The following is a 12,181-nucleotide window of genomic DNA, read 5'->3' as shown; positions in this document are numbered from 1 at the left end:
GTCTGCAACTTCAAGGATTTGCACTGGCTTCTCAACGTAGGCCAAGTCCTCTTGGACTTCAAGACCTTCCACTGGCAACTGCTCTTCTGGCACACGCAAGCACTTCTTCAACTGAGACACATGAAAGACATCATGCACAGCTGACAAATTCTCTGGCAAACTGAGCTGATAGGCCACTTCTCCATGTCTTGCAAGAATCTGATACGGACCAATGTAGCGGGGTGCTAGCTTGCCTTTCACTCTGAATCTTCTGACTCCTCTGATCGGTGACACTTTCAGATAGACAAAGTCTCCGACTTCGAAACTCAGCTCTCTTCTTCTTGTGTCTGCATAGCTTCGCTGCCTCGATTGCGCTATCTTCAAATTCTCTCGGACCATCTTGATGTTCTCTTCGGCTTCAAGCAAAATGTCTGGCCCAAACACTTGCTTTTCTCCAGGCTGATCCCATTGCAACGGAGTTCTACAACTCCTTCCATAGAGTGCCTGAAATGGTGACATCTTCAAACTGGCCTGGTAACTGTTGTTATAGGAAAACTCTGCATAAGGCAATCTCTTATCCCATCCGGACTGATCTTGCAACGCACAGGCTCTCAACATGTCTTCAAGAATTTGATTGGTTCTTTCGGTCTGGCCATCTGTCTGCGGATGATAAGCTGAACTGAAATTCAGATGCATGCCCAAAGCTTCATGCAACTGCTGCCAGAAATGAGAGGTGAATTGCGTTCCTCTATCAGACACTATCTTCTTTGGCACACCATGAAGACAAACGATCCGAGACATATACAACTCTGCCAATACTGCACTGCTGTAGTTGGTCTTGACAGGTATGAAGTGGGCTGACTTGGTCAAGCGGTCCACCACTACCCAAATGGAATCGTAGCCGGCTCGAGTGCGAGGCAATCCGACTATGAAATCCATACCAATTTCATCCCATTTCCACTGAGGGATCTGCAACGGTTGCAACAATCCGGCTGGTCTCTGGTGCCCTGCCTTAATTCTTCGGCAACTATCGCACATAGCCACATGCTCTGCGATTTCCCTCTTCATTCCGTACCACCAGAATTTCTTCTTCAGATCCTGATACATCTTCTCACTGCCAGGGTGAATCGAATAGGCTGTCTCATGAGCTTCCTTAAGAATCAACTCCCGAATAGACTGGACATTGGGAACTCACAAGCGGTCTTTGAACCATATCACGCCTTCTGCATCTTCTCGAAAATCTTTGCCTTTGCCTTCCAGAATCAGGCGCCGGATCTCACTGATTTTCTCATCATTCTTCTGCGCTTCTTTGATTTCGCGCTCCAAGGTAGGTTCCAACTCAACTGTGACTCCTCGCGAATTGTTCAGAAATCCGAGACTCAACCTTTCAAACTCCTTGGCCAACTCATAAGGCATCGGACGAGCGACCATCAGATTGACTTGACTCTTTCTGCTCAAAGCATCTGCCACTACGTTCGCTTTGCCTGGATGGTAATGAATTTCCAACTCATAGTCTTTAATCAACTCTAACCATCTTCGTTGCCTCATGTTCAATTCTGACTGGGTGAATATGTACTTCAGACTCTTGTGGTCTGTGTAAACATCGCATTTCTGTCCATACAGATAGTGCCTCCATGTCTTCAGTGCGTGAACCACTGCTGCCAACTCTAGGTCATGGATTGGGTAATTCTTCTCATGAACCTTCAGCTGCCGGGACGAGTAAGCCACAACTCTTCCCTCTTGCATCAACACGCATCCCAAACCTGTGTAACAAGCATCACAATACACCGAGAAGGGCTTGTGCACATCAGGCAAGACTAGGACAGGCGCTGTAGTCAACTTCTCTTTCAGCGCTTCAAAGGCCTCTTGGCATTTCTGGGTCCACTTGAACTCAACTTTGTTGCCTAGCAACGCTGTCATTGGTTTCGCAATCTTCGAAAACCCTTCAATGAATCGCCGATAATATCCGGCCATTCCAATGAAACTCTCGATTCCTCTAGCATCTGTTGGCGCTTTCCAGTTCAAAATGTCTGCCACTTTCTTCGGATCCACAGCCAATCCTTCCTTGTTGATTATGTGACCCAAGAACAGGACTTCACTGATCCAGAACTCACACTTGCTCAACTTTGCATACAACTGGTGCTCTCGCAATCTCTGCAATACCATCCTCAAATGATCTGCGTGTTCTTCTTCGCTTTGAGAATAAACCAGAATGTCATCAATGAATACCACCACAAACTTATCAAGGTAATCCATGAAGACACTGTTCATCAAGTTCATGAAGAACGCTGGCGCATTGGTCAAACCAAAAGACATCACTGTGAACTCATACAAACCATACTTGGTAATGAATGCCGTCTTCGGAATGTCCGAAGGTCGGATCCTGAGCTGATGATAACCTGACCTCAGATCAATCTTGGAGAACACACTGGCTCCTCTCAACTGGTCGAACAGATCTTCTATTCTGGGCAAGGGATACTTGTTCTTGATCGTGACCTCATTCAAAGCTCGATAATCGATACACATCCTTTTGGTGCCATCTTTCTTCTCCACAAATAGGACAGGGGCGGCCCAAGGCGAGGTGCTTGGCCGAATGTAACCTTTCTCTGACAGCTCATCAATCTGCTTCTTAAGTTCAACCAACTCCGGTCCAGATATTCTGTAAGCTCTCTTGGAAATAGGGGCGGTTCCGGGAAGAAGCTCTATAGCAAACTCAACTTTCCGCTCTGGTGGCATACCCGGTAAGTCCTTTGGAAACACATCTGGGAACTCGGACACAACCTTGATCCTCTCAATTGGGTCTGCTTCACTGCTATCAACAGCTAGCTGATAACAACTTCCTTTCTTTGGCTCAGGCGGGACTAACTCAGTCACCACTTCCTCTCCTAGTGGGGACACCAACTTGATGATCCTTTTATCACAACTGATAACTGCCTGATACTTATCTAGCCAATTCATCCCTAGGATTACATCTATTCCCTGAGTACCCATTACTATAAGGTTGGCGGGAAACGCTATCCCCCTTATTTCCACACTTATATTCAAACAAATGCTATCGGCTCGAATTCTACCACCGGCTGAGTCAATTTGAATGGGGGTTGACATGGTAGTAATTGGAAGATTATGTGCTTCTACCCATGATGTAGTAATGAAAGAATGCGTTGCTCCAGTATCAAATAACACTTCTGCAATATGGGAGTCGACTGGGAACATACCTACTATCATGCCGGGGGTCTCCTGAACTGCTTCAGCCTCCAAGTGGTTCAACCTTCCATGATTATAGCGCGGCTGAGAGCGATTACCTGCTCCAGGCTGAGGTACATTCTGCTTTGCTGGGGCATTGGGGCCTGACTGCTGCTGGGCTGCCTTCTTCGGACATTGCATCACCCAGTGGCCTTGCTCTCCACAGTGGAAACATGCTCTGTTTCCAACCTGAGCTGGTGCTGCCTGACTGTTCTGCTGGTTTGCTAGGGCAGGAAGACGAGGTGCCTGCTGATTCTGCCTCTAAAACTGACCTCCTGACTGATTGCTCTGACGGTTCTGGTACTGGTGCTGAGGATACTGCCTTTGAAACTGCTGATGCTGCTGAGGTGGACGCTGGTTCTGCCTGAACTGCTGAGGTTGATTGCCTGAGAAACGAGGACGATTGCTGCTTCCAGGCTGGGGTCCACTGATCTTGCGCATACGATCTTCCATCTCCTTACGCTTTCTCTCTATCATGATTGCTCTGTCAATCAGGTGCTGGAATGTCGGGAAGGTGTGATTCATCAGTTGGTACTGCAGAGGGTCAACCAAGCCTCTCAGGAAACGGTACTGCCGCTTGGCGTCGGCGTTGACATCTTCAGGAGCATAGCGAGACAACTGCAGAAACCTGTCCCGGTACTCACTGACAGACAATGGCCCTTGCTTGAGGGCCCGGAACTCCTCCTTCTTCACTGTCATCAGACCTGCAGAAACATGGTACTGACGAAAGCTACCTCTGAACTCTTCCCAAGTGATGGCGTCAGGGTGGGCATGGGTGGCGAGGTAAGACTCCCACCATGATTGGGCTGCTCCTCTCAACAGACGGGGACCATACAGGACTTTCTCCCTGTCATCACACTGAGTGGTATGCAACTCCCGCTCCACAGTGCGCAGCCAATCTTCAGCATCCATGGGGTCAGAAGAGTGAGCGAACGTTGGTGGATGACCTCTCATGAATTCAGCACGCTTGTCTCTGGGCATCTGAGGCATCTGAGGCTGAGGTGGGGCCTGCTGCTGCTGCTGCTGCTGAATGGCGGCCAAAGTCTGACCGATGGCTTGAACTGCCTGAGTCTGCATCAGAAACATCTGCTCGATGGACATCGGGGGTGGGGGCGGCAGGTGCTGCTGCTGAGGCACTTCTTCCTGTTGAGCGGCTCGCTCCTGCTGAGCACGCCTTCCTCCTCTGCGCCTGTTCTCTGACATCTGCAGAATGCAACCACACATCAGAACTGATCTGGCAAATCTTGCAGCATAAGAAAAGAGAATAGAATTCTTCAACAGCACTGAACAGATGAGCATCTTCACTGATCTCCAACACAGACCACACAACTTCTCAGATAAAGAGGAAAGTGGAATGAGAAGGTTTCCCAACTATATAACTAACTCCATTAACATAATAGGTAAACCAAAATGCAGGGGATACCCACACTCTGGTGACAGTCATTACAAAGATCCAAACCAAACATAGTTCATCATGACAAACATAAATGCACAGGATATAGCAAACTACCCTGTCTAACTAAGACTAACTAAGACTGAGACTAACGCTAAGACTGTAGCTTCTATGTATATATTTCGTATTAATTACAAGATCCGACTCTAACGATCTATGGTTCTAGAGTTATCTTGGTCTTGCAGGCGGGATTGCCATAAGACTGGTGTCCACGCTGAGGTGAGCGGTACGGGTGCTGAGTCCCGACGGGAGCGGGGGAACCACCATCCAGGTGACGACGTTCCGCGCGCTCAGCCCGCAGCAGGGCGATCTCAGCACGAGCCCTACTCAGCTCGTCTAATGCATGGTCCAGCTCCGTGTTTAGCACGGCGGCTAGGTTGACTGTGCTGCTCAACCTAGGATTGCCCTCACCGACAGGTGAGACAATCACGCCTCCTGTGCTGCCAGATGGACGGCGGGGGTAATACTTCAGGTCAAGACCATCAGCTGCCCCACCGAAAACCGAGCAGTAGTGCGAAAGCGCACGCCGTGCAGCATCTTGCATGGCTGCCTCAGCTGAGTCCCGTTCAGAGATAGAATAGTGCTCTGAGCAGGCCTCCGCACCCTGGAGACTGTTCTCCGGACAGCGCACCAAGCAGGTTGCCTCCCAGCGGTCCGGGTAGACCCCGCGACTGTGCTGGTAGACCACACAACGATACTCAACAGACCAAGTATGCCGGTTAAATGCCCGACGTAACAGGGTGTCGAGCGCATCGTGGAAGTGACACCCGCGAGCAGCGTCGCGAGTGATGGGTCGAGCAACCCATCCTTCCGGCTCAGGGTTAGCAGAGAAGTCGGTGTCGTGGCTCGAGCTGTCGTCGCCACCTCCGTCGTCTGGGTCTCCTCCAGCAGCTACTCCAGAAGCTGGGGCGCCCAGTGGTGGTGCAGGGGGCGCCTCCAGAGGAAGCACAGGGGAGCAGCTCCTCACGGACTCTATCTCCTGGTGGAGCGAGAAAGAAGAGCCCTGCTGCTCCTGTCGTCGACGTTCCTGCTCCTCACGCAGGCGGTGGTGTAGTCTCTCCAAGTGGCTGGACTGTCCGGCCACGGGACGGCGAAGCGGACGCTCAACAAGGCGGGAGGGTAAGAAGGGGATGACTGACTTTCGTGCAGTGTGTCTAAGTCGAGCCATCTACAAAAGACATCGCAAGCAAAAGGGTGAGAACAGAATCAATATGACCAGCAAGTAATGAATCATAAGTAAATGAAGGATTAGAATAAAACATGATTTTCAGCAAGGTATAATATATAGTAGAACATAGGTTTGGTCGGTATGACCAACTTTTGAAGGGATATCAAAGTCAAGGCAGGGACAGAGGTATATAGTCCTTAGAACGACCATTCTATTCTAGGTTAGCGGTCCTACAGTCAGCACAGCTTTGATACCACTTATGTCACACCCGGTTTTAGAAGGCAAACCGAATGCGAACCATGTACGTGCCAGGATCAGTTATTCACGTACACAGCAGTTACATAACATGGACATCATCACACAATGCTCAAAATAGTATTAAAAGGGGAAATAGTTGATTACATCACACGTCTGAGACGTCCATATAGTCCTTACAATAAATCAAAGTGCGGAAAAGAAACGTAGATAACCGCGGCCTTCACAGGCAGCCGACTGGGGGTTGCCGCTAACCCACACCTAGAACTCGTCGTAGTCTTGGAACTCCTGGAAGTCTCCTTCCACAGCTTCATCTTCGCCTGAGCAGTGGTTGCAATGCTGACAACCTTGGGATGGGGGGGGGTTTGGTGTGTAGAGCAAGGGTGAGTACACATCAACATACTCAACAAGCATCCTGTTTGGCTGTAGTGGACTAGCTTTATGTGGGGATAAGTCAAGCAGTTGCTTTTAGTTGGTCAGATTATTATTTACTAGTAGAAAGCCAAGTTTTAGCATTAACCCAAGTTATTAACCCAAACGTACTCCTTTCCAAACGGAAAGAGTACCACTTACCAGCACCATAGTCATAACCGAAACCATCAATCTCATAACCACCTGTACCAAAGTATCTCTGATCAAGTACCACTAATCACTGGAGCTCCCTTGGCCGCTCATAACCGCGAGCACGGCTGATATATCAGTTTTCAAACACTCTGCAGAGGTTGTGCACTTTACCCACAAGCCGTGATTCCCATTCTGCCCGGAGATCATGACTCTCCATTGATCACTACCAAGGTGACCCAGCAGGGCATCACTACGTAGCCTTTACAAAGATTCCCCGGGGCTGTAGCCACCCGTTAGGTTTCCTAAATGCACCGCACTCCTCCCCAAGGGGCGAACCCAAACTTGGCAGAGCGAGCCGCATACACCGAGCCCCATTGACGGCACGACGGCTAAGTGATCTACACCCCGGATCCTCTAATTATTCAGCTAAGGGCATCCCATTCCACCCTCATGGTTGCACTGTTTTCCCGGGCGGTCATCCATAGAACAGGTCCTTACGGAGAGGCACTCGAGAAACCGCTCGAGCCCCCTTGATGACCACAAGTACAACATCATAATAAGAGATGGGAAAACAGCGTATCATAGATATTCTCATCATGTTCATTGATTAGAGTTAAGCAATAGCATAAAGCTAAACAGTAATAATCCAACCCAGATAGGTAAACAAGGACATGGATAACAAAAGCTAGTCAATCCTTAGGCATAAATGTGTAAAGCGGGAGGTGAATTAAATAATGAATAGGACATGGATAGGTCAAGGGACACTTGCCTCCACCAACCGACTGCTGCTCAGGGGCTTCTCCTGCGGGTTCCTCGGGCTCTTCAACCGGATCGTTCTCTATGCGAGCGCAAACATACATACATCCACATATTCAATACAAAGGAACAGTACACCATACAATAGAATGCAATAAGTAAACAGACGTTCCACACGGGCTCGCGAGTACGGTTAAGAGAGAAAGAGGAAAAGACAGTCGAGAAACGATCACGTTACATGATTATAAATTAACCACTCGCTTAATGGAAGGAAATTTAATGTAGACACTATGTTTAGCGTAAAGTAAAGTCATGTTTCATGGCTAATTATTATAAGCAGGTGGAGATAAATAAAAGGATGGTCGCGCGGCGAGACGCGCGACAAAGCTCTCTAAAACAAATTAAGAAGTTAACGACTCATCGCGCGACCGAGCACGCAGCGAGACACTTCGCCTTAGTTACGAGGAGACGTTTAAGCGTCGCGCGACGAAGCGCACGACGGCATACGTCGACTAAACTGAGTCCAAAGTGGAACGTCGCGTGAATACACACGCGGCGTTACACCTTAAACAACCTGAAACAAAATGGATCGTCGCGCGACGAAGCGCACGACGCAACACAAGATAGAATCTGAATTTAGACAAATCCGTCGCGCGGCGAAGCGCGCGACGCAACACGCTAATTAACAAATAATCACCGCGAGCGCGGGCGAGCGAAGATACGGTCGGGCGAGGCCGGGACGGGGGAACGGGCGGCCGAGCCGGGTCGGGGCGGTTGAACCGGCCAGGTGGGCGGTTGAACCGGCCAGGGGCGGTTGGGCCGGCCGGGGCCGCGCCGGGGACGCGCCGGGCGAGCAGGGGCCACCGGGGCCGCGCCGGGCCACGCCGGGGGCGCGCCGGGGCCGCGCTGCGCGCGAGCAGGGGAGGGGCGGGGGCGGGCGGGCGCCGCCGCGGGCGAGCAGGGGAGGGGCGGGCGCCGCCGCCGCGGGCGGGCAGGGGGCGGGGAGCGCCGCCGCGAGGCCGGGGGAGGGGCGGGCGCCGCCGCCGCGGGCGAGCAGGGGCGGGGACGGGGTCGCGCGCGGGCAGGGGAAAGGGAGGGCGCACGCGGGGGGGGGGGGGGGGGGGGGGGGGGAAGAAGAGGAGGGAGAGGGAGAGAGAGAGGAGAAGGGGAGGGGAGCTCACCTCGGGGTCCAAAATCCGGTGATCGCCGTCTCCAAATCCTAGGGCACCACGGGGAGAGAGAGGTGGAAGAGGGAGAGCAGAGGTTGTTGCGCGGGAGATCCAAATGAGAGAGAGAGGGGAGGGGGGGGGGGGGCGCATGGGGGGGTTTGGGCGCCAGGGGCGCACAGGCCGGGGCGGGCCGGGCCGGTTGGGCTGGACTAGGTTGGGCTGGGCCGGGCCACTTCGCGGATCGAAAACCCACGACGAGCGCGGACCACTAAACGGAATTAAATCGCGAATCGAAATCCGGAACGGAACGAGACGAACACTCAACATCAGACAAAGAAATGTGCTTCGGCATGATGCAACACCCATGACACTTAGGTTTTGGTTTATACATGACACTGACACCTGCCGCTATACTGGTTTGAAATTGGGAAGAAGGAGCAAACGGGGAAAGAGAAAAGAGAGTAACGCCCGAATTTGGTGAAAGAAAAGAAGAAAAAATTCTACCCCCAAATTCAGGGCGTTACAGATGACCATGAAATGGTCAAGGTTATTCTTAGATCACCTATTTTTCTTATAAGGCGATACCTCTTCGGCTAGGAAATAGTGCTCTTTTTCTTAATCAACCCGCGGTCCACTCGCGCTGCTCACTGAGTCTTAGAGTTTTTGCATCCCAGCCCCTGGCTTCTCTATTTATCATGCGCGCAAACCAGGGTACTGTTAAATCAGAGAAAGAGATTTAGAATTGGATTTTTAGTAGAAAAATAATTGCTAGAACTTGATTAATTCATATAAAATTCATATTAAGTCCAAATCAGTCAATTCGAGTTCTTATAATTTTGTAATGTTATTGTTCATCACATAGTATCGTTCTTTTGACATGAAAACCATATTAAAATGTATATCTTAATTAATCTCGTATCAAATACATAAAACTTCAGAAATTCATAACTCCTCTGTTTTAATTTCGAATTGACTCGTTCTAGTTGCGTTAGATTCACATAAGTATTTACTACGCAGTAACAACATTTATTATACCGTGTCTCATTATTTTATAATTAGATCTTTATATTTAACTTATTTTGGTTATTCTGCTTATCAATATAATCTACCAGAATATGATCTATGGTCAATTTATAACTTAGATTAAAGTTGAGATAATTAATTATAGAATAACCTCTTATATGATTTATATTAACCAATTTATAATATAGTTTAATATTTTAATCACATAGATCTTCTATAAAATCATAACTCCATAATCGTAACTCCGATTTTAGTGGTTCTCGTTCCTAAGATCTCGTAGCAACGCGTAGATCATTATGATGCATTATGTTCTTATGTTTGGTGTGATGTTAATTTTGTCTATACCATGTTTGTTTGTATTGTTACGACTAGCAGCGATGTCACGAGGATATGAAGAATCACCCTGGTAACTGGAATCTCAAGTGCCAGGCAAGTTGTGCCCCTGATCCACTTTTGTTACCCAATAATGTTCTTTATTATCACTATTCAATGCATAGGTTTAATTTTGATGGGACTCAATAGGTCACCCTAGTCTGTTTATAATATTTACCTTGTTTACCCCTGATTCACTTGGGTAGTTATGCTATTGCATTATGTGGTTTCGGGTTAATATTTCACTATATCCATGTTCCTATTATTCTGTTATGTTATTTATGTTCATGATAAGATCATTATGTTAATGGGAACATGGAGCGACCACCCGGGAAAACAGTGCTACCACAGGGGTTTAATGGGACGCCCTTGGCTGATTAACTAGGAAAGCTAGTGGATGACTACCTTACCCGAAAGGGGCAAGGACAGTAGGGGAGTGGTCAGTATAGGGAGGTCCTTGAGTTGATTTTGCTGTGATGACGGTCAGGTGAGAGATTCCTGCACTGGAGCTTCCTATAAACTATAGCGGGTTTTCTGAAGCTAGTGAAACTTTGTAAAGGCCTCGTAGTGTTACCCTACCTCGCCTCCTTGGTAGAGGTGTATGGGATTCATGACCCCTTGGCAGATGGGTAATATGACTTGTGGGTAAATATGTGCAACCTCTGCAGAGTGTAAAACTAGTATACTAGCCGTGCTCACGGTCATGAGCAGCTCGGACCCTCACATGATTAATCTATGGAATTAAAACTCAATTTGTCATTTGCACCAAATTGGGATTATTTTATTATTACTGTTATCTATGATTAACCTTACCTTTGCTACTCTGAATCTTTTCTAAACTTATTTTAATCTTTTCTCATCTATTTCCGCTTTACTCTGATTATTCTTACCTGTTCTTTCTAAAAGACAAATGTGGATTTCACACTTTGAAATCCTATACGCTTAAGTGTTTGTTCTTATGATATCTGTCTGATTTGGATCTTTGATTGAGTGTGATTAGTTGTGGAGTAATGTCCACAATTACATCTACATATACGTATAGGCATAAATATAAAAAAATCATAAGATGACCATACAAGTTTAGAATATTCCCCATTAAAATATATCTAACTTCATAAGATCCATCTTATCTTAAAAGATACTCTCCTACCATAATAGATTTATCTTATCTTAAAAGATTCTCTCTTATCTTAATAGATCCATTCTATCTTAATATATTCTCTCTTATCCTAGAAGATTCTTTCTTATCCTAATAGATCCATCTTATTCCAAAAAGATTCTATCCTATCCTAATAGATCTGACCAATCTCAAAAGATTATATCTTATTCTTAGAGACTCATCTTGCCCTAATGAGCATACTTATATCCACCACTTTGCTTATCTCATAACAGTGTAACAAACATGATCTATTCTAAAATAAAATAAGTAGATCTTATCTAATCTAATCCGCTTACACAATTTAATTCTGATCCCATCTAATCTGTTCAGATATAATCTAAGGGACAAACATGTTAGATAATACTGGTAAAATAAGATTTGATCTTACTCTTATAAATATGATTTAATCTAAATTGGAGTCTTAATTCCATCTGGCCTTATGCAACTACCTTAAACCACCCAATAGTTGCATAACCCCTCTGTTTCAACCTAACATAGATTCTGACTTACCCACAACATATGATCAAAAGATTCTAACATATCCTAATAATATATATCCTACCATGCATGGTAGATCTATCTAACTCAAACTAGTCTAATCCAGTTATATCCAATCTAATATAGACCCTACCTAATCTAATATTGTCGGGGACCATAATTAGGGGTACCCTCAAGACGCCTAATTCTCAGCTGGTAACCCCCATCAGCATAAAGCTGCAAAGGCCTGATGGGTACGATTAAGTCAGGGATCAGTCCACACGAGTGACTCGATCACGCTTCACCCGAGCCTAGCCTCGGCCAAAGGCAGCCGACCTCGTGAGACTTCCGTCTCGCCCGAGGCCCCCTTTTTATGGCGGACACATCACCGGCTCGCCCGAGGCCTTGGCTTCGCTCAGAAGCAACCTTGGCTAAATCGCCACACCGACTGACCAAATTGCAGGGGCATTTAACGCAAAGGTGGCCTGACACCTCGATCCTGACACACGCCCCCGGCAGAGCCGAAGTGACCGCCGTCACTCCACCGCTCCGCTGGCCAGTCT

The sequence above is a fragment of the Zea mays genome, chromosome 2 (assembly GCF_902167145.1).
Source record: "Zea mays cultivar B73 chromosome 2, Zm-B73-REFERENCE-NAM-5.0, whole genome shotgun sequence".
NCBI classification, from domain to species: Eukaryota; Viridiplantae; Streptophyta; class Magnoliopsida; order Poales; family Poaceae; genus Zea; species Zea mays.
Note: the sequence above shows the minus strand (reverse complement) of the source record.